Here is a 27,594-nt window from a genome sequence, read left to right as displayed (position 1 = left end):
GTCTCCGGGGGCCCGTAGACAAGTGATGATCAAGTCTGGTCTGCCAATTTGTCAATCTTCATGCATTCTATATCTCCCTGTGCCTGGTCCGATCACTCCCTGATTACCTTTTCCATTCCCCTGAGGGAGATCAACACCCCCTCTCTCCCCAAAAACATATATGCCCGTAACTGGAATAGGGTAGATCTGACCGCTTTAGGTCATTCTCTTGCCTCCTCCGCTCCCATCTTGACAGATTTGCCCCCCAATAGGCAGGTAGCAACTCTCGATGACTGGCTCTCAGAGGCCTGTAATCAAGTTGCGCCTCTTAGACGAGTCAGAACGCGTCGCCTTCACGATGCTAATAGATGGTTTTCTAATGCCCTAAAGAACCAGAAATTAGCACACTACAGGCTGAGCGCCATTGGCGTTGCAGATACTGCCCGGACCTTAAGATCCTCTACCTGACTCTTCTCCGGGCCTATAAAAAAGCCATACTCACCGCCAAACTAGAACACTTTTCCCAGAAAATTAATCAGGCAGCAAATAAACCTAAGGAGATCTTTACGATCGTGCAAGAGCTTGCTGCCTCCGACAGAGTCGCGCCTAAACCCATTCCTTCCCAATCCTTCTGTAACACCCTTAACGTCTACTTTACTGAGAAGATCACCACCATAAAACAGAATATCCCTTTGGCACATCCTCTGTTCTTTTGCCCTCCACTACCCCCACCCCCTCCTCTCTCGACCAATTTCCTCTGATTTCAGAAGAAGTCTTCAGTACCCTTTTGGGCAAAGTTAAAACGGGCTCCCCCGCTGACGTTTGCCCGGCACAAATTCTGAGGGAGATGTTCTCTCACTGTCCAGCCCCCCTATTACCCTGCTTAACACTTCCATCACCTCAGCAATTGTACCCGATGCCTTCAAATCAGCTACGGTTATCCCTATTATAAAAAAACCCGGTGCCGATCCCACTGCCCCTTCCAACTTTAGACCTATTTCGCTCCTCCCACTTTTTAGCAAGATTTTGGAGAGCCATATCACTTCTTCACTCTCCACCAACGTTGAGGCTCATCACCTCCTGGCTGACCACCAGGCCGGCTTCCGGCCTGTACATTCCACGGAAGCTGTTGTCCTCTCAGTGGTTGATGAGCTTAGACGTAGCGCCGACACTAATTCCCCCCAGGCCTTAGTCCTGCTCGATCTATCTGCAGCCTTTGACACGGTCGACCACTCCATCCTTCTCGACCGTGTCAGAGGCACCGGCCTTCGGGGGTCGGCTCTGACTTGGCTCACCTCTTTCTTAGCAGGCCGAACTCAGGCTGTTCGACTAGAAGGTTTTCTTGCACCTACACGCTCCGTCTCCTGCGGGGTACCCCAAGGTTCCTCCCTTTCCCCCCTTCTGTTTAACCTTTACATACACCCCCTTATTGTTGCTTTACGGGACATGGAGGTCACGGCGTTCAATTACGCTGATGACCTCCAGCTCATTTTCAATCTCTCCTCCTCCCCTGACTCAGTCTCCAGGGTCCACTCCACTCTTACTTTCATTTACAACTGGATGAACCTTAATCAACTAAAATTGAATCCCGACAAGACAGAGCTGGTTCTCATCGGTGGTCCTTCTAATCCCTGGTCCTCTGCTTTTTGCCCCCCCCCATCCTTGGTCCCCCCCGTCTCCCTCTGCCTCTGTTAGAACCCTGGGCATCAAAGTCAGCCAGGACCTCTCTTTACGCCCCCAGATAAGCTCGACAGTCTCCTCTTGCTTTCTGTCCCTCAGAACCATCCGTAAAGTCTCACGTTACTTCTCGGCTGAAGCTCTTAAACTTGTTGTCTTGGCCATGATTCTATCCCGCTTAGACTATGGCAATGCCCTTTATGTGGGCATCCCAACCTATGAGCGCCGCCGCCTGCAGCTCGTCCAAAACCAAGCGGCTCGCCTCATTTTCAGGCTCCCTAAATCTAGTCACGCTACCTTTCTGCTCAAGACTCTCCATTGGCTCCCCATCAAGGAGCGCTCGCTCTTCAAGCTGGGATGTTTGACCTTTATGTCTCTAGCTGGCACCGCTCCTGCATTCCTTAGATCTAAGATCATTGCATATGTTCCTGCTAGAAATCTTCGCTCTGCCACTCAGTTCCTTCTCCTTGTCCCCCGATTTCGTAAGAAGAAATCGGGTGGATCCAGGTTTTCTACACTTGCCCCCCTCTTTTGGAACTCACTCCCTCTGACAATTAGGTCTATTCCCTCCTACTTGGACTTTCGGGCTGCTCTGAAAACCCATCTTTTTTCTTCCGCCTTTACTTCTTAATCCTCCCCCTCCCTTCCTCAGTTTCAGTTCCCTTCTGCAGCGCCAAGAAACCGCCTGGTAGTAGAGCGCTATACAAAACCCTTCAACTCCAACTTCAACTTCATGCGTAGAGCCGGCAGAGTGCGCCGGACTGTAATATCTTCTTTCAAAGTAAAACGTACACTCAAGGGAGGATTTGCTCAAAAGATGGCTTTAATTTTCAGTTACGCATTTCGAAATGAGTAACTGAAAAGTAAAGCCATCTTTTGAGCAAATCCTCCCCTAAGTGTGCGTTTTAATTAACCCTGGGCTAAAAACTTCGCTACGCTGACGGAGCATGCAACGTAGTACAGTATACCAAAACTGTGCTTAATCACGGAGCCGTAGCATCTAAATGACCAATATTCTCAGATGCTTTGAAAAAGCAAATTTACATGCTTAACAGCATATATCCAATTAATTAAAATGAACTTTTACAATGAGAACATTAGAAAATGAGAGAGCTGATGATTTTGGGGTCCCCCCTAACCTAGGGGCAGCACCAAGCAGATGCCTTGAACACAAAGAGCATAAACAAAAAGCACATTTTGTTGAACTTCAGTGGTAATCCCATCATTTTAGGACCACCCCAAGCACAGTTATTGGCAAAAAACAATCCCAACCAAAGGCCCTGCAAAGCATTATGGGACAAGATTAGCAGTGGCAGTGAATATTATAGTATCCAATATCAAAATAATGCTACAAAGAGCTGCAGTTCCACTGGTCGTCCCTAGATGTCCCTCACAAGTCAAATGCAAAGCATTGAAATTATTCTTACATCAAGCTGCAGTTCCACTGGTCGTCCCTAGTCGCCCTCACGAGTCAAATGCAAAACCATTGAAACCCTTTCATCAAGCATTTGCATTTGACTCGTGAGGGACATCTAGGGACGACCAGTGGCACTGCAGCTCTTTGTAGAATTCTTTTGATATTGTGTACTATATAATATTCACTGCCCACTGCTAATTTCATCCCATAATGCTTTGCAGGGCCTTTGGTTGGGAATGTTTTTTTGCCAATAACTGTGTTTGGGTTTGTCCTAAGAGGATGGGACCACAACTAAATCGTTCAATAAGATGTGCTTTTTTGTTTTCAAGGCATCTGTTTGGTACTCCCCCTAGGTTAGAGAGGATCCCAAAATCATCACATCTCCCACTGCTTGCCAATTTTCCAGTTTCACTATTGTGAAAGTACTATATGCACTTTAGCATATAAAGATAGAAAAGCTTATTTTATCATAGCTGGTCATGTACGGGAAGCTTTTTGCAATTTTAGCACAGTACAGACAAGTACACAGTGTCTTCAGCTACGCTACGCAGACTACGTGTACTACGCAAAGTTTAAAGTATACTACGTGAAGCTACGCAAAGTGCTGCTACGCAAACTACGCCCAGGCTTAGTTTTAATTCGAATCAAGTGAGGTGGTACAAGCAATTACAGGGCACTTCTATGGGTACCTGCTTCGCCCCCAGCTACGCGAATTTGGTAGTAGGCTGGTGGGAGGAGCAGGTACTCTGGAGTGAAGAACGGGAGCCATGGTCCAGGAACATCGGACTGTGGCTCAGGTACATCAATGATGTTTTCTTTATTTGTAAGGGCAGTGAATGTGAGTTTCTAGAATTTGTGAAACAGCTGATTGCCAATTCCATGAACCTGAAGTTTACCATGCAACATAGCCAAACCAGCATCGACTTTCTAGACATCAGGCTGATGAGGGGAAACTTATGACTGACCTATACTGGAAAAAGACAGCAGGCAAATCCATACTGCATTCAGCCAGCTGCCATCCACCGAACTTTAGGTGGAGTGTTTTCCCTATAGTGAGTTTTTACGCGCTAAGAGAAACTGTAACACAGAGGTCACATATCAGAAAAACAGACAGGACATGGTGAAGAGGTTCAGGAACAGAGGATACCCAGTCAAAATGTTGCAGAAGGGGGCGGCTAAAGCTGATTCAATCAACCACCATGTTGCCCTATATTCACCCCCCAAAAGTACTATCAGAGAGGACTACTCCGAGACACCAGTAAGATTAATTACCACCCATAGTACACAAGCCTATGAGCTGATGAATATCCTTAGAAAGAGATGGCATATTCTTACACAAGACCCTCGTCTGAAAGTCAAGCTAGGTCAATCACCTTCAGTGACGTATAGAAAAACCACCTCACTGAAAGATATCTTAGTCAGTAGTCATCTGCACACAAACACCATAAAAACCTGGTTAGATCAGAAGGGAGGATTCCACAAATGCAAAGCCTGCAGTCACAGCAACAATGTAAGTGAAGTGTCACTTAGGAGATCTAAAAAGAAATGGTGCATCACGAAACCAATTACTTGCAACACTGACTTCGTGGTTTATGCTATCACGTGTCGATTCGACAAATGGTATGTTGGTTCAACCACCTTTCCAGTAAAAAAGAGAATCCTAGAGCACTGGAGAGCGGTGACAAACCTTGACTTTAGCTATAGTACCGCCAGGCACTTCAGTGAAGCCCACGAGGAAGACTGGACGAAGGGCAGATACTTGCTACCTGTCAAAGACCAAACTACGTCGTCCCTTACCTTGAGCTGTGCAGAAGATCTTGGACGATGTAGAGGATTTCGCAGAGACGCAAGGGACCAACTTCCCAAATATCTAACTATTAAACTTGCTGATTCTGATTTTACAGCTAAGAATAAAACTAGACTCTTGGGAGGAGGGCCGGTACTGGACGTGATGATGGGTGGAAGTTGCTGTCGACCTGCGAAACAACAAGCATATGAGATTTACTAGAGGGCTCTTACAGATCCTTAACCTCATTCAATCCCCTCCCCTTGCCTGGACCTACTCTATTGCGTTGTTTGTTAGATTCTACTTGAAACTCCTACCTGCGATCAAACTTGTCCTGACTTTCGTCCAGTATTTCTTGGTCTTGGTTGTAGTGTGAAGTCATCAAAGGGTCTTGTTTGCAGCTTGTTTGCTGTGTCTTTGCATTATTTACTAAAGAAAACAAAGAAATGCACTTAATAAGTGTTCTAACTATTAATTCACTAATTTTCCTTTTTGCGCCTTAACCTACTTGCAAATGGTTCCTTTAGGATGAATGCCGTGGGGGTCTGTGAATAATTTGTGTTCAAACCTGTTGTAACACAATGGGGAAAAAAATACAACAAACTCCAAACTCCTTAATATAATTTCAAAATGCTAAATTAGTTTCATCAAATGAAGCATCAAATTCACATTGCAATAAAATGTCTTGCAATTGCCTTTAAAGTCCAAACTCTTCTAATGTTCCAAGAATCGCTATGACATAAATTCTAATAAATTCAGTGGTCTCTCTAAACTCTTTCTGTGCCCATATTTATTGCCAAATGTCTAGTCGAAAGTCCTTTACAAAGAAGGCATCTGCAAACCTTCAAAGTCTAATTAGTCTGTCTTGCGATGGGCGCCGTGCTCTGAAAAGCTAAAATGCACTTAACTTGTTTCTTCTTTTTCCTCGCAGGTCCTGCCGTCGAGAGGGAATTCTAGAAATGATGATGTCCAGAAGAGGTGCTTCTGCGCTGTTCTCTTCGAGTAGAGATGAGAGCCTCCAGACGCGAACCTTCCTCCTAACGAGGCAGAAGGCAAAGCGTCTTCGAGAATCCTGGGTGCGGTTTAAATAGAGAACCGCACCCAGGAGGTACGTGCTCACGCACGCGTTACCCTCTGCTGAGCGCCGAATGCAGATAGCGGCGGCTCTCTAGCAGAACAAGACTCACCTAACAAGCCTCCACGATGCGCTGCACTCATGAGTTTTAATACAAAAAGTACAATAAGAAATGAAATCGCCATTAATTGGAGAACCTTGCAGTACAGTTTTAAACATGAAAACGTCTTTCACTGTGTAACACGATTCATAAACAGATTCATAAACAAAATGTACACATTTCACTTATTACACTTTAAACCACATACGAGGTGCTGGTGCACGGGAAAGGGGCGGGTTTTTTATATGTTCTGTCTCTTCTCAGATTTTATTAAGTCTGGTGAGTAGGACTTAAGGAGAATCATGACAGTACTCCCTCCTCAAGATCCCCCCTAAAACGGGTGAAATAGGTTTCGGTTTGTCTGGATGACGGACATGGAAAATTCTTACTAATTTGGGTGCATGTTTTAGATTTTCCAAAGGTTCCCATGATCTTTCTTCGGGACCGTAGCCCTTCCAATCTACAAGATAAAAGAGTTTTCCTCGGACACGTTTTGAATCTAAAATGGTTTTTACCTCAAACTCTGGATTCCCATCTATGGTTATTGAAGACGGAGGCTGAATGAAACGAGTTTGAGGATGATAGGGTTTTACCAAGGAAACATGAAACACAGGATGAAAATGATATTTTGAGGGGAGGACCAATTTGACGCAAACTGGGTTTATCACTTTGTCAATTGAAAATGGACCAATACATTTAGGGTTAAATTTCCGGTTTCCCTTGATTCTCAAATTTTTGGTACTTAACCAAACCTTATCCCCTGATGAATAAGTAGGTTGAGCAGATCTATGTTTGTCCGCAGATTTCTTTTGATTTTCTTTAGCTTGAGCCAATTGGAATGCAGCCTGTTCCTGAATAGAGGATAATTTAGAAACATATGTTAAGATTGTTGGTACTGGATTAATTTCTTTAATTTCTTTGGGAAAACTTTTGGGATGATAACCGAAATTACAAAAGAATGGAGACATTCCTATGGAAGTATGATCCACATTGTTATAAGCGAACTCTAATTGACTTAAAAGATCTGACCAATCATCTTCCACATGAGTTAACATGCAACGAATGAATTGTTCTATGGTTTGGTTGGTGCGTTCGGTTAAACCATCAGTTTGTGGATGGTAACTAGAAGATAATCGGACCTCCATATTTAAAAGGGAACTCAAGTTTTGCCAAACTCGAGAAATGAACTGTGATCCTCTATCAGAAATTACCACTGAAGGAATACCATGCAAACGTATGATGTTAATCATAACAAGATGAGCCAATTCCAAAGCAGTTGGCATCTTTTTTAGAGGGACAAAATGAGCCATACGAGAAAATTGATCAACTATAGTTAGAATGATCGAATACCCCTTCTTTGTGGTTGGAAGCTCTACAATAAAATCCAAAGAGTTAGTGTGCCATGGATGAGGTGGTATAGGAAGTGGAGTTAACAGACCACTTGGTGCTTGGTGAGAAGGCTTGTTCTGGATGCAAACACTGCATGTTTCTACAAAAGTTTTAACATCTCTAAACATGGATGGCCACCAGAACGTTCTTTTGATCAATTCGTATGTTTTTACAATGCTTGGATGAGCGGTTAAAGAAGTGTCATGATGAAAATGGAGAATATCTTCCCTAATAGTTTCTGTAGGTACAAAAATGAGATCATGCATGAAAATCAGATTGTCTCTTTCTTGAAGGAAAGGATGATCCTTCCTCCATTCGTCTAATCCTTTTGTCTTTAATTCTTTTTTAATGTCAGTTATTACATTACAAACGGATATACTAGCTTGAAAACAAGATGTAGTAATAACAGGTTGGATTTCTTGGGGTGTTTCCAATACATTGTCTCCAATTCTAGATAAGGCATCAGCTTTTAAGTTTTCTTTTTCAGGACGATAAGTGATTACAAAATTATAATCATTAAAAAACATTGACCACCTCAATTGTCTGGCTGATAATGCCTTTACAGATCGTAACGCTTGCAGATTTCTATGATCTGTATAAATTGTTACAGGATGACGAGCACCAAGCAAGTAGTGACGCCATTCTTCAAAAACTGCTTTTATTGCCAAAAGTTCTTTATCAGCTATGGCATAATTTAATTCTGCTTCTGACAATTTCCTGGAATAATAAGCAATAGGATGCATTTGACCTGTGTTGGTGTTTCTTTGGGACAGGATTCCTCCTAGTGCAAACTGGAGGCATCTGCTTCCACAATAAAAGGTTGACTGGGATCTGGGTGACTTAAAATTGGAGCAGATGTAAATTTCTCTTTTAGATCACGAAAAGCATCTTCTGCTTGATCTGACCAGACAAATTTCACTCCTTTTCGCAGTAATTTGGTTATGGGAGTGATGATCTGAGAGAAATTCTGAATAAAGCGGCGATAGAAATTTGCAAAACCTAAAAAGCTCTGCACCTGTTTTACAGTAGTGTGACTGGGCCAGGAATTTACCGCTTCCACCTTCTTGGGATCCATTTCAATCCCACTTGGGCTGATGACATAACCTAAAAATTCTACTCTAGAAACATGAAATAAACTTTTTTCTAGCTTTACGAATAAGGAATTAGAAAGCAATTTTTGAAGAATAGCACGAACTTGCTGTACATGCTCCTTTTCAGAATTAGAAAAAATCAGAATGTCATCTATATAGACGACACAGCAAACGTCAATGAATTCGTGTAATACTTCATTTATAAAAAATTGGAAAGCAGCTGGAGCATTGCAAAGGCCGAATGGCATTACTTGGTATTCGAAGAGGCCAAATTTTGTTCGGAATGCTGTTTTCCACTCATCGCCCTTGCGATCTCTTACAAGATGATAAGCCCCGCGTAAATCCAATTTAGAATAAATGGTAGCCTTTTTAACTTGATCTAACAGAGTAGGAATCAAAGGTAGAGGGTACCTATTCTTAATTGTCACATTGTTCAAAGCTCTATAATCGATACCTGTGCGCAACTCACCTCCCTTTTTTGGAATAAAAAAAAGAGCTGATGACACAGGTGATTTAGAATGACGAATGCAACCATTTGCAAGGTATTCATCAAGGTACTCTCTGAGGTGTAAATTTTCCTTTTCTGTTAGAGCGTATATTCTACTACAGGGCAGAGTAGGACCTGGAACAAGGTCAATTCTGCAATCAAAATCTCTGTGTGGGGGTAGAGTATTAGCCTTTTTCTTGTCAAAAACATCTGTGAGATCCGAGTAAACAGATGGGACCCCCTCCAAAGCCAAAATATTAGTAGATTCCGAATTAAAATCAAAACCTTGAATTATGTCCTTAGCTTTCTCTAAAAGAAAGCATTGAGTCAAGCAATGCGTGGACTTAAACGTTAATGTCTTGGATATCCAATCTATATGTGGATTATGTAAAATTAGCCAAGGAATCCCCAAAATTAGTCGGAATTGGGGCGCATCAATAATATCGAATGTAATCATCTCCCTGTGAATAGATGAACAGTCCATTTCTAGAACCTCGGTTTGTTTATTGATGGGTCCTGACGTCAACTCCTTACCATCTACTGCTCTTACTATTTCAGGATGATCTTTTGGAACAAAATCAAATCCTAATTGAGAAAAGAAATGTGCATCAATGAAATTTCCTGTTGCTCCCGAATCTATGACTGCCTCAACTCTTTTAGTTATAGATGTGGAAAGAAATCTCCTTAACTCAACAATGATGCAAAAATGCTTACATCCAATAGGTGGAACAGTAGAGGCCAAATTAGAAATAGCACTCGACGAACTGACCTCTTCTTTCGTCGAGTATTCTAGTTTTCCGACTGCTCTTGTACTACTGCTATGTCTGAAAATTTTGTTTTCACCTTGGAAGGTCGAGTATGGCAGTCTTTAACGAAATGACCAGTCTTTCCACAATAAAGACATTGGTTCAACTTACGTCTTTTGTCCTTTTCCTCTTTAGTCAAAGGGCCTCGAACTGAACCTATTTGCATAGGTTCTACAGGATCTAATTTTGAACTGACTTCTCTAGGTGTGGAACTTTTCTCTTTGACAAATAAGAGTTTGTGATCACTCTTCCCTCTTTCTCCCTTCCTTTCACTTAAGCGATTATTTAGTTTAACCACTAAATCTATGAAGTCGTTAATATCCTCAGGAGGTTCTAAGATTTGGGTTACCATATCTTTTAGGTCATCTCTTAACCACTTGGCTGCTAAGGGTGTTCATGGACCTCCATTGACTTTCCATTGAAATCAATGGAAACTCCATGACGAGTTACCCTTGTCATTAGCACTGAAGGGGTTAAACCTCTATAAAAAATAGAGACTCTTTTCTCATAAGGCCATCTAGCTTCTAGGACCAGGCGATTAAACTGCGAAATATAATGAAGTAAGTCAGAAGATCCTTGTCTTAAACCAAGTAGCTCATTGTCGGCAGACTGTACAAATACATGTTTAGCGAAAATCTTCTTTAAGGAACGTTCAAAATTCTTTAAATTATACAGAATAGGATCATCATTTTCTACTAGGGGAATAGACCAAAGAGCAGCATCACCTCCGAAATATGACAGCATGAAAGCTACTTTAGAAGAGTCATCAGGGAAGGCTGTCTTTTTTGCCAAGAAGTGTAAATGACACTGCTGCATAAAAATAGAAAATGTATTACAGTCCCCATAAAATCTTTCTGGTTGAGCTAGTGGAGTAGGAACCGGAGTAACTACTTGAATTTGAGTTTGAACCCCTGACTCAGAAGACGGGCCTTGGAAAGTTGCTGGTCTCAAAATGGGTTTTTGTTGGATAGACTCTTGAAGAACTGACATATCCCTACGTAAAGATGTATTTTCATCTTTCAAATCCTTTAAGATAGCTTCTATGTCCTGTAAGGTAACTTGATCCATTGCGTCTGGGCGAAATGTATTCGTGGGCTTTGCCTTCTGTCAAAGACCAAACTACGTCGTCCCTTACCTTGAGCTGTGCAGAAGATCTTGGACGATGTAGAGGATTTCGCAGAGACGCAAGGGACCAACTTCCCAAATATCTAACTATAAAACTTGCTGATTCTGATTTTACAGCTAAGAATAAAACTAGACTCTTGGGAGGAGGGCCGGTACTGGACGTGATGATGGGTGGAAGTTGCTGTCGACCTGCGAAACAACAAGCATATGAGATTTACTAGAGGGCTCTTACAGATCCTTAACCTCATTCAATCCCCTCCCCTTGCCTGGACCTACTCTATTGCGTTGTTTGTTAGATTCTACTTGAAACTCCTACCTGCGATCAAACTTGTCCTGACTTTCGTCCAGTATTTCTTGGTCTTGGTTGTAGTGTGAAGTCATCAAAGGGTCTTGTTTGCAGCTTGTTTGCTGTGTCTTTGCATTATTTACTAAAGAAAACAAAGAAATGCACTTAATAAGTGTTCTAACTATTAATTCACTCATTTTCCTTTTTGCGCCTTAACCTACTTGCAAATGGTTCCTTTAGGATGAATGCCGTGGGGGTCTGTGAATAATTTGTGTTCAAACCTGTTGTAACACAATGGGGAAAAAATACAACAAACTCCAAACTCCTTAATATAATTTCAAAATGCTAAATTAGTTTCATCAAATGAAGCATCAAATTCACATTGCAATAAAATGTCTTGCAATTGCCTTTAAAGTCCAAACTCTTCTAATGTTCCAAGAATCGCTTTGACATAAATTCTAATAAATTCAGTGGTCTCTCTAAACTCTTTCTGTGCCCATATTTATTGCCAAATGTCTAGTCGAAAGTCCTTTACAAAGAAGGCATCTGCAAACCTTCAAAGTCTAATTAGTCTGTCTTGCGATGGGCGCCGTGCTCTGAAAAGCTAAAATGCACTTAACTTGTTTCTTCTTCTTTCTCCTCGCAGGTCCTGCCGTCGAGAGGGAATTCTAGAAATGATGATGTCCAGAAGAGGTGCTTCTGCGCTGTTCTCTTCGAATAGAGATGAGAGCCTCCAGACGCGAACCTTCCTCCTAACGAGGCAGAAGGCAAAGCGTCTTCGAGAATCCTGGGTGCGGTTTAAATAGAGAACCCCACCCAGGAGGTACGTGCTCACGCACGCGTTACCCTCTGCTGAGCGCCGAATGCAGATAGCGGCGGCTCTCTAGCAGAACAAAACTCACCTGACAAGCCTCCACGATGCGCTGCACTCATGAGTTTTAATACAAAAAGTACAATAAGAAATGAAATCGCCATTAATTGGAGAACCTTGCAGTACAGTTTTAAACATGAAAACGTCTTTCACTGTGTAACACGATTCATAAACAGATTCATAAACAAAATGTACACATTTCACTTATTACACTTTAAACCACATACGAGGTGCTGGTGCACGGGAAAGGGGCGGGTTTTTTATATGTTCTGTCTCTTCTCAGATTTTATTAAGTCTGGTGAGTAGGACTTAAGGAGAATCATGACACTACCGTGCTGTAGTAGCAAGCCTCAGCCAGGCCTACTAGTGCAAGGGATTCACCCTTCTCTACACAGAGTCCTTAGACCAATAGCAAGAAGTTGGCATGGAAACTGGAATAGAAAAGACAGAGTTTATTAAACCTCATGGGGTGGAACTACATTCACACAACACCCTTCGGTATAGTATGAGGTAGCACACTGACTAGAAGGAGCTTGGTCCTTTTATACCCACACAGGGGCTGAAATGAAGGCGGTACAAGGTACAGAGTATTGGTTTCAGACACATATAAGGTCATACAGAGAGTGTGCTAGCAACAAGTGGGAAGGGCTGACAGCTAATTTTGGTGGGCACATCTTGACAGTTACAAATTGGAGACAGCTGTATGCTCTTCTGAGCATGTGCAAAGCAGAAGAGACTAAACATATCTTTTATCTAGGCAGATTTCAAGAGCAGTTGACAGGAAGGTAGGACAGAGCACATGGCATACAAAATGGCCGACAGAAATACAAAATGGATTCCGTAAAACGGGCAAGATAGTCTCGAAATACCGAATGTCTTCTGCTAATGCTTAACCTAATTATTGCTAAACTACCACAGATGACCCTTTCAGCATTTGCTGAAGACATTTGTCTGTCTAGGGTAATCTGGATCTGCATCCTGTATATTGATAATAATCATATCAGTAATCTCACAATTTAACATTTGCTGTTCTTTTGTAATACTTCTTTTGGCAGGTGTACAAGCAGTAATGCATATAGAGCAAATCATGGGACCACATTGTATACAAGTACAGCATGTAAATAGTATCACCAGTAGTTTATATAGAAAAGTCAGTAGTTTCCAGCCCCAAGTAACAAAGTGTGTCCATATCCAGTTTGAAAATGTCCATGTACCAGTCTCTGGGTGAATGTCTGCAGCAATCTTATGCAGTTTAGAGATTGCATCATAAACTGAAGGTGAGTGGTCAGGTATAAAGACGCAGCAACTGCTTCCGATGATGCGGCATGCACCACCACGATCAGCCAAGATCACATCGAGCACCATCCGATTTTGGAGTGCTACAATCCTTGCAATTTGCAGTTCTTCTGTAATGTTCCCAAGTGCCATAGCTGTCTGATTAGTGACAGCTTCTACTACACGAGTCAATTGTCTGATCTTTCTACTATTTAATGCACCACCCACGAAGAAAAACAAACCCAAATTGAAATCAACATATTGTTGCAGAGCGGTGTCTGTTTGATCAATCTCATCAGTACTTGTTGTCTGTTTATATCTATTACTTGAAATATCATTATACAGTTTCAAGTCAAGATGATATGATGCAGGTGCTAAAAACACAGGGGGTAACATAAATGATATGTAGCATACCCCTGACCATCCAACAGGTAATTGGTAATATCCTTTATTACCACACACAAAATAGGTGTTATGTGACGATATAAAGCTGCTATTTTTAACACCCTCAATGTTTAATACAGTAGTACATTCGCTTCGTCCTACGGGATCTCTCCCAACACTGCCAATACATAAATCTGCTTTTGCTCTTGTTACTGATATCACAAAAAGTCCATTGTTTTTAATTGCCTCACATTTGTGAACTGTGAATTAGTGACCCGCCGTTGTAGCAGGCCAAACAAAGGTTGCACAGCTGTATGTACGTCGGTATTTTAAATCATACTCTTCCACCATAGTAATCCAATTTGAATCATTTATTTTCCAAAGTTTCTCCCATAACATCCATTTTTTGAACCATCACGTCAAAAGTTAAATTCGTCAACTTTTTGGTGTGTTATATTTCAATGTATTGCCCATCCAGGCCTATACAGGAACATTCAACACATTTTTTAACCATTCACCAGATTCGATGTTCATCATACTCAATGCATTTCGGTTTTAAAATAACCTTCCTCAGGAGTATCTATAAATGATGAAGAATACATGGTTTTCAAACACGGTTACATATGAGTCACACCATTGGTAAGAACATTTTTATCAAAAACGTGCAGGCTAAACAATCCCATAATCCCCCTCAAATGATTACAATATTCAACCCAACAGTGTAATTCATGAAGTGCCATCCTCAAATTTATCCTCTCGTAACCATAACATAATTTCATATAAACGGATACCCTCACTCCACCACTTCTCGGTGAACCATCCCCCCGAGAAAAATCATCAGAGATTATAATTCGTGTGTCTCCGTGCTCTAGAGCATGGAGCACGGAGACACACGAATTATAATCTCTGATGATTTTTCTCGAACGAACCATAAGATCCACGTCCACCTCTATTATTACCTCTAGAAGGTGGGCCATAAGCTTGAGCCATCATAACCTTTGTTTTTAACTCTTTAGATTTTTTATCCTCCTTACTTTTTGCTTTTAATTCTTGTCGTTTATAATACTGAGCCATAGTTAGGAGAGAAACCGGAGAGGAGGTAATCCATGAACATTCGCTGGCCTTTAGGCGATTGGCTATTTCTGGCAAAAGGTTTGTGACATATTTTTCGACAAACAGATGCCTACCCGTATCATCTGTCAATGACTGGCCACTAAAATCGTGGAATGCTTCTTCAAAGCGTGTGAAAAAATCTGAAACTGATTCATCTACTTTTTGCTTGCAAGACGATAACATAGTCCAATCTATCTATTTAGTGGGAATAATCGTCTTTAATTTTAGCTGCTGGAAGATCTAAAATTCGCTGACACGGTTTTTGTGCAGGTTCTCTATCTTCATCTAATTGTTTTATATCTGACCACAATGCCCCAAATACCGCACGATCGTCAACTTTACGCACAGTTCTGATTGCTTTGCTCACTTTGCACCTGAGGCTGAAGCCGGGTGGTTGTCATTTTTAATTCTTGTGCTGTATACTACTTGTTTTCTCCTTTGTGTCCGTTCCCCCCTGCTTAGCATCAGCGCTCGGATCTTAGCGAAGCGCCACATGCTATTTAACCGATCTTAAGGTTCGCGGGCCAAATAGAATTTTAAATCACTCACTGCGCGCTGCCCCGTGTTGGCAGTTTTAATTCACATTTCCCCGAGGCTGCTGGCCGAGTTGCGGGTCATAGCCACGGGTCCCGGGCTGCGTGCTTTGGTGGTGGCCATATTGGGTGGGGCTTCCCACTCCTGGCGCTCTAGTCGCCTCTACATAAGCAGTTCTCGTAGGGAGGGCGCGAGATTGCTTTGCTCACTTTGCACCTGAGGCTGAAGCCGGGTGGTTGTCATTTTTTATTCTTGTGCTGTATACTACTTGGTTTTTCCTTTGTGTCCGTTCCCCCCTGCTTAGCATCAGCGCTCGGATCTTAGCAAAGCGCCACATGCTATTTGACCGATCCTAAGGTTCGCGGGCCAAATAGAATTTTAAATCACTCACTGCGCGCTGCCCCGTGTTGGCAGTTTTAATTCACATTTCCCCGAGGCTGCTGGCCGAGTTGCGGGTCATAGCCACGGGTCCCGGGCTGCGTGCTTTGGTGGTGGCCATATTGGGTGGGGCTTCCCACTCCTGGCGCTCTAGTCGCCTCTACATAAGCAGTTCTCGTAGGGAGGGCGCGAGATTGCTTTGCTCACTTTGCACCTGAGGCTGAAGCCGGGTGGTTGTCATTTTTTATTCTTGTGCTGTATACTACTTGGTTTTTCCTTTGTGTCCGTTCCCCCCTGCTTAGCATCAGCGCTCGGATCTTAGCAAAGCGCCACATGCTATTTAACCGATCCTAAGGTTCGCGGGCCAAATAGAATTTTAAATCACTCACTGCGCGCTGCCCCGTGTTGGCAGTTTTAATTCACATTTCCCCGAGGCTGCTGGCCGAGTTGCGGGTCATAGCCACGGGTCCCGGGCTGCGTGCTTTGGTGGCGGCCATATTGGGTAGGGCTTCCCACTCCTGGCGCTCTAGTCGCCTCTACATAAGCAGTTCTCGTAGGGAGGGCGCGAGATTGCTTTGCTCACTTTGCACCTGAGGCTGAAGCCGGGTGGTTGTCATTTTTAATTCTTGTGCTGTATACTACTTGTTTTTTCCTTTGTGTCCGTTCCCCCCTGCTTAGCATCAGCGCTCGGATCTTAGCGAAGCGCCACATGCTATTTAACCGATCTTAAGGTTCGCGGGCCAAATAGAATTTTAAATCACTCAGTGCGCGCTGCCCCGTGTTGGCAGTTTTAACTCACATTTCCCCGAAGCTGCTGGCCGAGTTGCGGGTCATAGCCACGGGTCCCGGGCTGCGTGCTTTGGTGGCGGCCATATTGGGTAGGGCTTCCCACTCCTGGCGCTCTAGTCGCCACTACATAACCAGACGGCCATGACTCCGCGCAGCGGACGCGCGCAGCGGACGCGCCGCATTCGTGCCGGAGTCAAGCCAGAGTCCAGCCCGTCTGCGCCCGTTCGCGGCCGGAAGGGGCGCGGGGCCGGACCCCCTGATCCTCTCACCCTCGTTGATAGTGATGGTATTAACAGGGAAAAAGTTTGTTATACTAAAAATTAATTACTAACCCTATGCCCTGAATTTAAAGACAGTTGTTGCCATACACTGTCAGTGGACTCGCCGTCGCTTCTCTGCGAGACTTGCAATTTTACCACCCAATGGCGGAAGAGCGATGAGTTGGTGCCGACCAAAATAAAAATGACATTATTAAACTGCAGATCTATGAAAAAGCACAAATTAGAGATACATGATCTGCTGACAGAGGGGGACCTTGATGTGCTCTTCCTAACAGAGACATGGCTAGACGAAGCCTCAACGCCCGAAATTCTGGAAGCTATTCCCCCAGGTTACTGTCTGCTCAGAATCGATAGAGAAGGGCAGAGAGGCGGGGGACTAGCATTAATCTATAAAAGTGATTTACAATGCACCTTAGAGAAGGCCACACTGCCCAACAGTGAGAGTGGCTTTTTTACGATAAAAGTAAGCCCTAAAAATATCATCAACGGGTTCCTCTTGTACCGTCCCCCAGGCAGGACCACACAGTTCTGTAGCCAATTGACAGAACTGATAACTCAGCCTGCACTCCGGTATAAAAAATTTCTCATCTTGGGAGACCTTAACCTCCACTTCGAGGATATTAACTGCGAGGAGGCACAGGCTGTGGGTGAAGCACTGAAATTCCTGATGCTCAACTTACAATCCGTGTCCCCGTCGCATCAATTAGGTCACCTCCTGGACCCTGTATTCGCTAATTGGGAGGGTATTAAAGTTTACACCCCGATCAGAATAACATGGTCCGATCATCTTATCATTCCCTTCGAGGTAGAAGGTGCCCCACAAGAAACCAGGATGATCAAGCCCAGGCCCCAGAAACGTAGAGATTGGAAGTAGTTTAATCAGGAAACCTTCAAATCCGCCTTGCTCAAGGAACCTCCCCCGCGTAGCGACATTCTGCTGGAGGCGTGGGACGACTATGAAAAATGGATGTCCAGGGCGCTGGACACAGTAGCGCCATGGACACTCAATCCCCCTGCTAGAAAAACCAAAACTGCCCCATGGTTCTCCAAAGAGCTTAAGGAAGCCAAAGCCAAATGCAAAAACCTTGAACGAGGCTGGAGGAAAAATTACAATCCAGAATGTAAGCTTAACTATAAAATAGCAAAAAACACAGTTGATGGACAGAATGTAGAACAATGTCATACATTCACCCCAGTACAAGGATCTGGGCCTAAATCCATCGTTTTTTTGCACTCCACACCACCCTGGGTTAGACACTGGCTATATGCAAATCAGCTCTGACCCTGTGCCTCATGGGAACAGTCCAGTCCGAACTACCAAGCCATGTCTTTCCCAGACCGGAATCAAGCATCCAAGGACCGGTTTCTGGCTATCAGCCTTCATCAGCCTGAATAGCTTGACTCCAGTGGTGTGGAGAGCCTGGGACTCACGTCTGAGCATCCCCAGCACACTCAGGGTGAAATTGCAAAAAACACAGTTGATGGACAGAATGTAGAACAATGTCATACATTCACCCCAGTACAAGGATCTGGGCCTAAATCCATCGTTTTTTTGCACTCCACACCACCCTGGGTTAGACACTGGCTATATGCAAATCAGCTCTGACCCTGTGCCTCATGGGAACAGTCCAGTCCGAACTACCAAGCCATGTCTTTCCCAGACCGGAATCAAGCATCCAAGGACCGGTTTCTGGCTATCAGCCTTCATCAGCCTGAATAGCTTGACTCCAGTGGTGTGGAGAGCCTGGGACTCACGTCTGAGCATCCCCAGCACACTCAGGGTGAAATTGCAAAAAACACAGTTGATGGACAGAATGTAAAACAATGTCATACATTCACCCCAGTACAAGGATCTGGGCCTAAATCCATCGTTTTTTTGCACTCCACACCACCCTGGGTTAGACACTGGCTATATGCAAATCAGCTCTGACCCTGTGCCTCATGGGAACAGTCCAGTCCGAACTACCAAGCCATGTCTTTCCCAGACCGGAATCAAGCATCCAAGGACCGGTTTCTGGCTATCAGCCTTCATCAGCCTGAATAGCTTGACTCCAGTGGTGTGGAGAGCCTGGGACTCACGTCTGAGCATCCCCAGCACACCCAGGGTGAAATTGCAAAAAACACAGTTGATGGACAGAATGTAGAACAATGTCATACATTCACCCCAGTACAAGGATCTGGGCCTAAATCCATCGTTTTTTTGCACTCCACACCACCCTGGGTTAGACACTGGCTATATGCAAATCAGCGCTGACCCTGTGCCTCATGGGAACAGTCCAGTCCGAACTACCAAGCCATGTCTTTCCCAGACCGGAATCAAGCATCCAAGGACCGGTTTCTGGCTATCAGCCTTCATCAGCCTGAATAGCTTGACTCCAGTGGTGTGGAGAGCCTGGGACTCACGTCTGAGCATCCCCAGCACACTCAGGGTGAAATTGCAAAAAACACAGTTGATGGACAGAATGTAGAACAATGTCATACATTCACCCCAGTACAAGGATCTGGGCCTAAATCCATCGTTTATTTGCACTCCACACCACCCTGGGTTAGACACTGGCTATATGCGAATCAGCTCTGACCCTGTGCCTCATGGGAACAGTCCAGTCCAAACTACCAAGCCATGTCTTTCCCAGACCGGAATCAAGCATCCAAGGACCGGTTTCTGGCTATCAGCCTTCATCAGCCTGAATAGCTTGACTCCAGTGGTGGGGAGAGCCTGGGACTCACGTCTGAGCATCCCCAGCACACTCAGGGTGAAATTGCAAAAAACACAGTTGATGGACAGAATGTAGAACAATGTCATACATTCACCCCAGTACAAGGATCTGGGCCTAAATCCATCGTTTTTTTGCACTCCACACCACCCTGGGTTAGACACTGGCTATATGCAAATCAGCTCTGACCCTGTGCCTCATGGGAACAGTCCAGTCCGAACTACCAAGCCATGTCTTTCCCAGACCGGAATCAAGCATCCAAGGACCGGTTTCTGGCTATCAGCCTTCATCAGCCTGAATAGCTTGACTCCAGTGGTGTGGAGATCCTGGGACTCACGTCTGAGCATCCCCAGCACACTCAGGGTGAAATTGCAAAAAACACAGTTGATGGACAGAATGTAGAACAATGTCATACATTCACCCCAGTACAAGGATCTGGGCCTAAACAACTGTGTTTTTTGCAATTTTCACCCCGAGTGGGCTGGGGATGCTCAGACGTGAGTCCCAGGCTCTCCACACCACTGGAGTCAAGCTATCCAGGCTGATGAAGGCTGATAGCCAGAAACCGGTCCTTGGATGCTTGATTCCAGTCTGGGAAAGACATGGCTTGGTAGTTCGGACTGGACTGTTCCCATGAGGCACAGGGTCAGAGCTGATTTGCATATAGCCAGTGTCTAACCCAGGGTGGTGTGGAGTGCAAAAAAACGATGGATTTAGGCCCAGATCCTTGTACTGGGGTGAATGTATGACATTGTTCTACATTCTGTCCATCAACTGTGTTTTTTGCAATTTTCACCCCGAGTGGGCTGGGTATGCTCAGACGTGAGTCCCAGGCTCTCCACACCACTGGAGTCAAGCTATCCAGGCTGATGAAGGCTGATAGCCAGAAACCGGTCCTTGGATGCTTGATTCCGGTCTGGGAAAGACATGGCTTGGTAGTTCGGACTGGACTGTTCCCATGAGGCACAGGGTCAGAGCTGATTTGCATATAGCCAGTGTCTAACCCAGGGTGGTGTGGAGTGCAAAAAAACGATGGATTTAGGCCCAGATCCTTGTACTGGGGTGAATGTATGACATCGTTCTACATTCTGTCCATCAACTTTGTTTTTTGCAATTAACTATAAAATAGAGCTAAAAAAATACCACAAACTCGTGAGAGCAGCCAAAGGCGCTCATTTTAGGGAACGAATAGAATTTGCCGATAACCCCACCAAAGAACTTTTTTCCATTTATAAAGAGCTTACGGTCCCCATCAGCCTTGAGGCCCAAGACACCTACTCCAATGAGCTATGTAATGACATAGCAGATTACTTTGTAAACAAAGTGGATATATTACATACCACTTTCACAGGCGGCATGGACCTACCAATTAAACACACGGAAGTGGGAGAAGACTCTGCCATCAAACCTCATCTGACTTGCTTTAAAGTACCTGATAGGCAAGACCTGCTTAATATTGCTAACAGCATTCAGTCCGGCTCCCCCTATGATGTGACTCCTCCTAATCGCTGTAAGGGAGTCCTAGAATGCATGATCGACCAGATTGGACACATGGTCACTCTATCCTTCCAAGAGTGCCATGTGCTTGACGCATGGAAAACGGCCCAAGTCATCCCTCTGAAAAAAAAAACCAACGTACATATCTCCCAGCTACAGACTCTCCGCCCCATTTCCCTTCTTCCTTTCTGCGTGAAAGTTGTGGAGAAGGTGGTCAACAGCCAACTCATGAAATACCTTGAGGAGGAATCCCTCCTCCATCCCACACAGTCAGGGTTCAGAGCAGGCCACTCGACGGAGTCAGCTGTTCTCTTCTCCACAGAATGTCTCAGACAGTTAGTGGATGAGGGGCAGACAGCAGCGTTGGTTTTACTAGATCTGAGTGTAGCTTTTGACACCGTGCTGCACACAACGCTGCTGTCTCGCCTCTCAGACATGGGAGTGGAGGGATCTGCTTATGAATGGATAAGATCTTTTCTAGAAAACTGGAGTTTTCAGATGCATTGCCCTCCTTTCAAATCCTCCCCCCGGAAGCTGAGACATGGGGGTTCCACAGGGCTCCAGTTTGAGCCCTACGTTGTTCAATCTTTACATGGAACCCCTGGCTCACATTGTGGAAGCTTTCGGAGTGGATATTGTCACATATGCTGACGATACCCAACTGATGATTAAACTCACGCACAATCAGATGGAGGACGCCACCAACTTTTCCAACTGCATGCTATGTGTGGCAAGGTGGATGAACAACAACTGCCTGCGCCTGAACGGCGACAAAACAGATCTGCTGGTTATTGGCAAATCCCCCTCTGCCTGGAAACATGCGTGGTGGCCCACTGAATTGGGCGCGATTCCCTCCCCGCGGAATCCGTCAGAAATCTTGGAATCCTGCTTGATGCTGAGCTTTCCTTTAAACAACAGGTCAGCAAAGTCACGGGAAGATGTTTTGGTATATTCAAAACTCTTCGCAAAATTCTTGACCATCTCCCCATTAGCGCCAGGAAGACACTTATCCACGCTCTAGTCACACCGCATCTGGACTACGGCAATGCCATGCTCTTAAGCTTAAGCAAAAAAGGCATCCACCAACTGCAGTGCGTTCAAAATTCTGCCGCTCGCCTGGTGCTCAACCCCCCGCGTAGAGCATCGGGAAAGATGGCACTATCTAAACTACACTGGCTCCCTATTGAGGAACGCATTAAGTTTAACCCCTTCGACGCTCATGACGAGCCCAGCTCGTCATGGAGTTTCCTTTGACTTCAATGGAAATTACATTCAAAGCCATAAAACACCTTAGCATCCAAGTGGTTAAAGCGCTATGCTTTGCACACCGCATTGCCCAGGGAAAAGGCCCAGGTTACTTGCGAAAACTGCTTACCATCCATCGCCCAAACCCGGAACTTAAGATCTGCCGGAGCGATGTTGTTCAAACTTCCCCGCATTCGCAAGGCCAGGATGGGAGGTCGCTCCTTTAGGTTTTTAGCAAGCAAACACTGGAATAAACTTCCGCTTGATCTACGCATGGAACCCTCTGAAACTAGATTCAGACTGAGACTTAAAACCCATCTCTTCCCACGTAAATAAAGCTTTCTTGTTCCTTTGACTTAGGCCACTCGCTTCTGGACTTCTGTCTCTCTGGGAGCAGCAGCAATTTTAGCGCAGGGACACACTGTCTTGAGTGTAACCAGGCGCTCTAAAAATGGCTTTATTATTATTATTATTATTATTAGTTCTCCACATATCAGGCGGGAATATTAATCCAAAAAACAAATCAATATCAGACAAAGTCATAGTACAAGAGCTAATGGCACCCTCAATTTCTTCATAAAAAGCTGTCGGATTCTTTCGCGGATCAGGCAATGCATTTTTAAGAGCCATGACATCTGCTCTATTCCAAGGAGTGTAAACCCAATTATAAATAAAGTACCCTTTCGCGTCAGTAGAAGTCTTATCATCACTTGTGCCTGTTCCTTTAGGAGGAACATATAAAGGTGCAGCTTCCCGCATAGGTTTAACATTTACAACATTCTTATCTGTTTCAAGCGTCGGAGCTCGTGCCATGTTGATTCGAGATGTTTGTGCAGCTGCGTCTGCTGCCTTTTTCTCCTCCCTCAAACGGACTGCTTCATCACGTAGTTTAACCAAGCTTCTGATTGTGTCAGGCACCTGGGAGAAAACAAAAGAACCTTCACGTAATTGCTTACAATCCGCTGCTACATCATCTGGCTCCATTGCCACTGAATATTTCCTAAATCGCTCAAGAACCTCTCCAGCAAATATCTTGGTGAAATATTTTTGTTTCCTTTCTGACCAATTCTGAATAGTATCTAAAATTTCAGAAGCAGTATTAGTACTGCGATTGGCTTTACGCGCCGCAGATCTAATCTGAGAGGAACGTTCGGTATTTAACATTGAGCGAGTGTGTCGAGCTTTAACCTGATCCATAGGAGGGTCCTCATCTGACTCATCAGGAGCAGAGGGAAGAGTATACGGAGGTGGACAACGATCTAATAAGAGAGAATCAACTTGGGGTTTATTAAGAATAAGATAAAGAGGCCTACGAATAGCGTATTGGCCATTTACCTGTAACTGACGCTCCCTATCTTCCCTTTCTTTAATTTATTTATTTCTCATTTCTAATGCTTTCGCATGCACACTTTTACGCTGTTCTTTTTCAATCAAGGCCTGTTCCCGCTTCATTCGCTCACGCACTTCTTTCTCCCACTTTCGCACACAGTCAAACATGTCTTGCCTAGCCTTTCGCTTAAACATCCGTTGCTCCACATACTGAATCTTTCGCAAATCAAATGACCCATGCATAGGCCAACGCAACTCAGGATCCTTACGGGTATATTTGTTCCACAACGTGCTGTACATTATGGACGAAATACCATATTTAACATACATGTCCCTATTAGGCGTCCCCTCCCAGGGGGCCGGTTGTGCTTCATCGATTCTCAAATTGGTACCACTACAAAAGCAACACATCTTACGAAGTGTGCTGGAAACAGGCATGCCGAAAATAGTGCAAAATATGCAGTATTATAATCAAAGTAGCGCCTAAAGTACTCTTCGTACGTTGCGCCGTTCAAATTTTCCTAGAAGTAGAGAAAAATCTCCTCATTACCTGCCTATATGTATTGCAACACATATATATTTTTCATATTCATAGGACTAACTCAATATTTGGCCAATTCCATATACAGTAAGTGTTTCTAAAACTACCTTACCAATCCAAGGCGTCAATCTTACAACAAGTGCCGCAAAACGGCTCTTACCAATCAAATGTTGTCCAGGTTCCTACTGCCAAGTTCTCAAATCAAACAAACGGTCACTGCACGGCGAATCAACAGAAGAGATCTGTCGAGGACCGGCGCCACCTGGATGGTCAGATCAGAAAGAAAGGAAAAACGTCGTGGATGCCAAGACTCGGATTTCTTCCGGCAGTGATCACGTCCAAAGCGAGATTCCAATCCTTCGTCTCGACCAGTCCTTCGGGCATCCGAGTCGCCGATGAGCCCCACGTTAGGCGCCAATTTGTAGTAGCAAGCCTCAGCCAGGCCTACTAGTGCAAGGGATTCGCCCTTCTCTACACAGAGTCCTTAGACCAATAGCAAGAAGTTGGCACAGAAACAGGAATAGAAAAGACAGAGTTTATTAAACCTCATGAGGTGGAACTACATTCACACAACACTCTTCGTTATAGTATGAGGTAGCACACTGACTAGAAGGAGCTTGGTCCTTTTATACCCACACAGGGGCTGAAATGAAGGCGGTACAAGGTACAGAGTATTGGTTTCAGACACATATAAGGTCATACAGAGAGTGTGCTAGCAACAAGTGGGAAGGGCTGACAGTTAGCTAATTTTGGTGGGCACATCTTGACAGTTACAAATTGGAGACAGCGGTATGCTCTTCTGAGCATGTGCAAAGCAGAGGAGACTAAACATATCTTGTCTCTGGGCAGATTTCAAGAGCAGTTGACAGGAAGGTAGGACAGAGTACATGGCATACAAAATGGCCGACAGAAATATAAAATGGATTCCGTAAAACGGGCAAGATAGTCTCGAAATACCGGATGTCTTCTGCTAATGCTTAACCTAATTATTGCTAAACTACCACAGTGCCACGAAACCCAAGAGGTGGAAACAGAGTACAGGCTTTACGCCGATTAGAATGTAGACTGATACTGCTGGCTGGTAGTATGTTCCCTAATGGCATGAATAATGATGAGGAATTATATGTACATCTGTAATTCTAGGAGTTTGCTTCCCAACCACCAGTAATGAATTTCCGTTTGATCATTAACAGAGCTCGCATTGTTATTTTAACTCAGTTTGCTTATAATTCATGTCAAACCCTGCAATAAGTTGACACTTAGAGGGCCAACAACGCAGTTTTTCTATGGGTACAGTTTTAAATGTTTAATCGTGATTGAGAATTAATTGAACCTTCAACTATACAATAGATGGTAAATAGATGGGGATGTGAAGGATACTATGTTGTAACTGATGAACAATGCTGGTTACTGACTTGTTTGTTTATATCTTGACAGACAACCACCCTGACCTGGTTGGAAGGATAGCCACTATGCTAAATATAAGAGCACATGAGAACCTGCCTGTTTCTTTGAACTGCCGTCTCTTCTATAGACTCACTTCTGCAACCTTATCTGGCGAATTCCTGTCTAGACCCAACACTGGTATTATCACATCCCCGCTTTTTTGAAGGAAATAAACCACTAATCGTCGAAGAGTTCGAAGGTACTTTTAACTTTACCTTGATTCGAATAAAAACTCGCACTATATTTTCTTAAACACCTGGGTAAACGTATTCCTCCCCTGAGACTGCTCATAGCTCCCCGTGATCCCGGTGACTGTGCCCCCGATAAGTGTAACAGGCATTGAAATGTACTACACAATCATGTTTTTGTTCACTTTAGAGGTTTAAATTGTTACAATGTGTCAGAATCTGTATTACTTTCTGTTACACAGGAACAGAGATGCTGATTCCCGAATCCACTCAAAACAGCAACCCAGAGCTTGAGGTCACAAGTCTCTAGAGAGGCTATTCTAAGGGAAGGGGGATATTGGATAAAATAACAAAAGAGAAAAAGAGAGAAGAGGCCGTCCTGATGGGTTTCTTCGTCAGTCCGTCCAGCAGACTTCTATTTATTCGAAATAACCTGTGGGGAAATGAGTTACAGTATCATGAATTCCTGGCTACACTACACTACACAACTTACAGGTTTTAACTGCGCCTTTCCTTACCCTAAGTCTTCAGGACTCAGCTTCTCTTCTACACTTTTCTTTATCTTTTTTCTTTTAGAGCATCTTCTATGGGTATACGTGTTCTAGGTTGAAATGTCTGCCTGCAAGGTTAAAATATACTTTAGTCTCAAGAACCTATTATTTGGTTTTCCCTTGACCCCTCCCTATTTATTTCACTTACATTCTATTCGTTCTTGTGAAGATCTTCTTTTTAAGGGGATTCTCTGTTTATTTTCTTGTTGAGCACTTGCCTGGGTGCTTGATGAATTTCCCTTTCTTTCGCTGTCTATTTATATCTGCGTTCTTTTTTCTTTCTTAGATTGACTTGTGGATGTTACTCTGTGTGCCCTACTGATGAGGACCCTCAACTCGGTAAGTTTAGTCTTTCCTTATTTGTTTATCTAACCTTTAGCCTCGTATCGTTTTTCTGCAGATTAAACCTGAATTGTCTTCCTTCTCTGACGCTGTGGTTTTTATATGCAGACTCTGGTTGAAATATTAAGTGCCCTGGTGACGTCTTCCGCCGACAAGCACTGTTTTATTATTCTCCTTCACGCTATTATTTTCTGTCACTGCCTCTGACTTAAAACTACACGTTATGCATAACTACTGACTCTAACTTGCGACATTGACTTATAACATTTATTAACGTTTTCGCTTTCCTTTTCTTGAGATTGCCACTTAGCTCATTATCCTGCTCATCTCTCTCATGACGACTTGCAGCTGACGCTTCTCACACAAACTCACGACTCCTCAGAATACCGCTTAGTCTTCTTTCACGGCCGCTTACAACTGCGCGACTCACTCTCTGTTTCCGTTTTTCTTCTGCCTCAAAAACTATAATTATACTGGCTATAACCTCTGACTAAAATTCAGGAACTCTGTCGGGCGCTACTGTCCTCGGTCGAATTCTCGGTGAAGTGCGCGGCTTGTCAGCTGCGCGCGCCTCACCAAGAGACAGCAGAGCGGACAGCAAGACTAGAATGTCAACATTGACCTGACTCTGGCGGCCTATTCAGGCGCCATCTTCGAGTCAGTTCGGACCAGTTCATGTGTATATTGCACGTCTGATTATTGCCAAGTTCTTCCTGTCCTGTCGCTCCGACTTGCAATGGAGGGTTCCTGACAGTACCCTCCAACAAGGTAGACTCTCCCTTCCGAGGCTTAGTTGGGAATCGTTGATGAAAGATTTTGGTCAGTCTTGGAGCGTGCACATCTTCTTCTAGCTCCCAAGATCTCTCCTCGGGCCCATAACCTTTCCAATCCACGAGAT

The 27,594-nt window shown here is 44.1% G+C and overlaps 1 long non-coding RNA gene across 2 annotated transcripts in view; it reads left to right on the top strand.

The window, feature by feature from the left end:
- LOC144782251 (uncharacterized) overlaps positions 1-26,023 on the top strand; it is a 649,538-nt gene extending 623,515 nt beyond the window's left edge. For both annotated transcript variants that reach the window (XR_013601131.1, XR_013601126.1), the window contains one exon: positions 25,607-26,023. This is a non-coding gene — a long non-coding RNA (uncharacterized LOC144782251). The remainder of the gene's footprint in view (positions 1-25,606) is intronic.
- The last annotated feature ends 1,571 nt before the right edge of the window (positions 26,024-27,594 follow it).

This window comes from Lissotriton helveticus, chromosome 1_1 (assembly GCF_964261635.1).
Source record: "Lissotriton helveticus chromosome 1_1, aLisHel1.1, whole genome shotgun sequence".
Classification (NCBI taxonomy): domain Eukaryota; kingdom Metazoa; phylum Chordata; class Amphibia; order Caudata; family Salamandridae; genus Lissotriton; species Lissotriton helveticus.
Note: the sequence above shows the minus strand (reverse complement) of the source record. Positions and strands in the feature narration are given on the sequence as shown.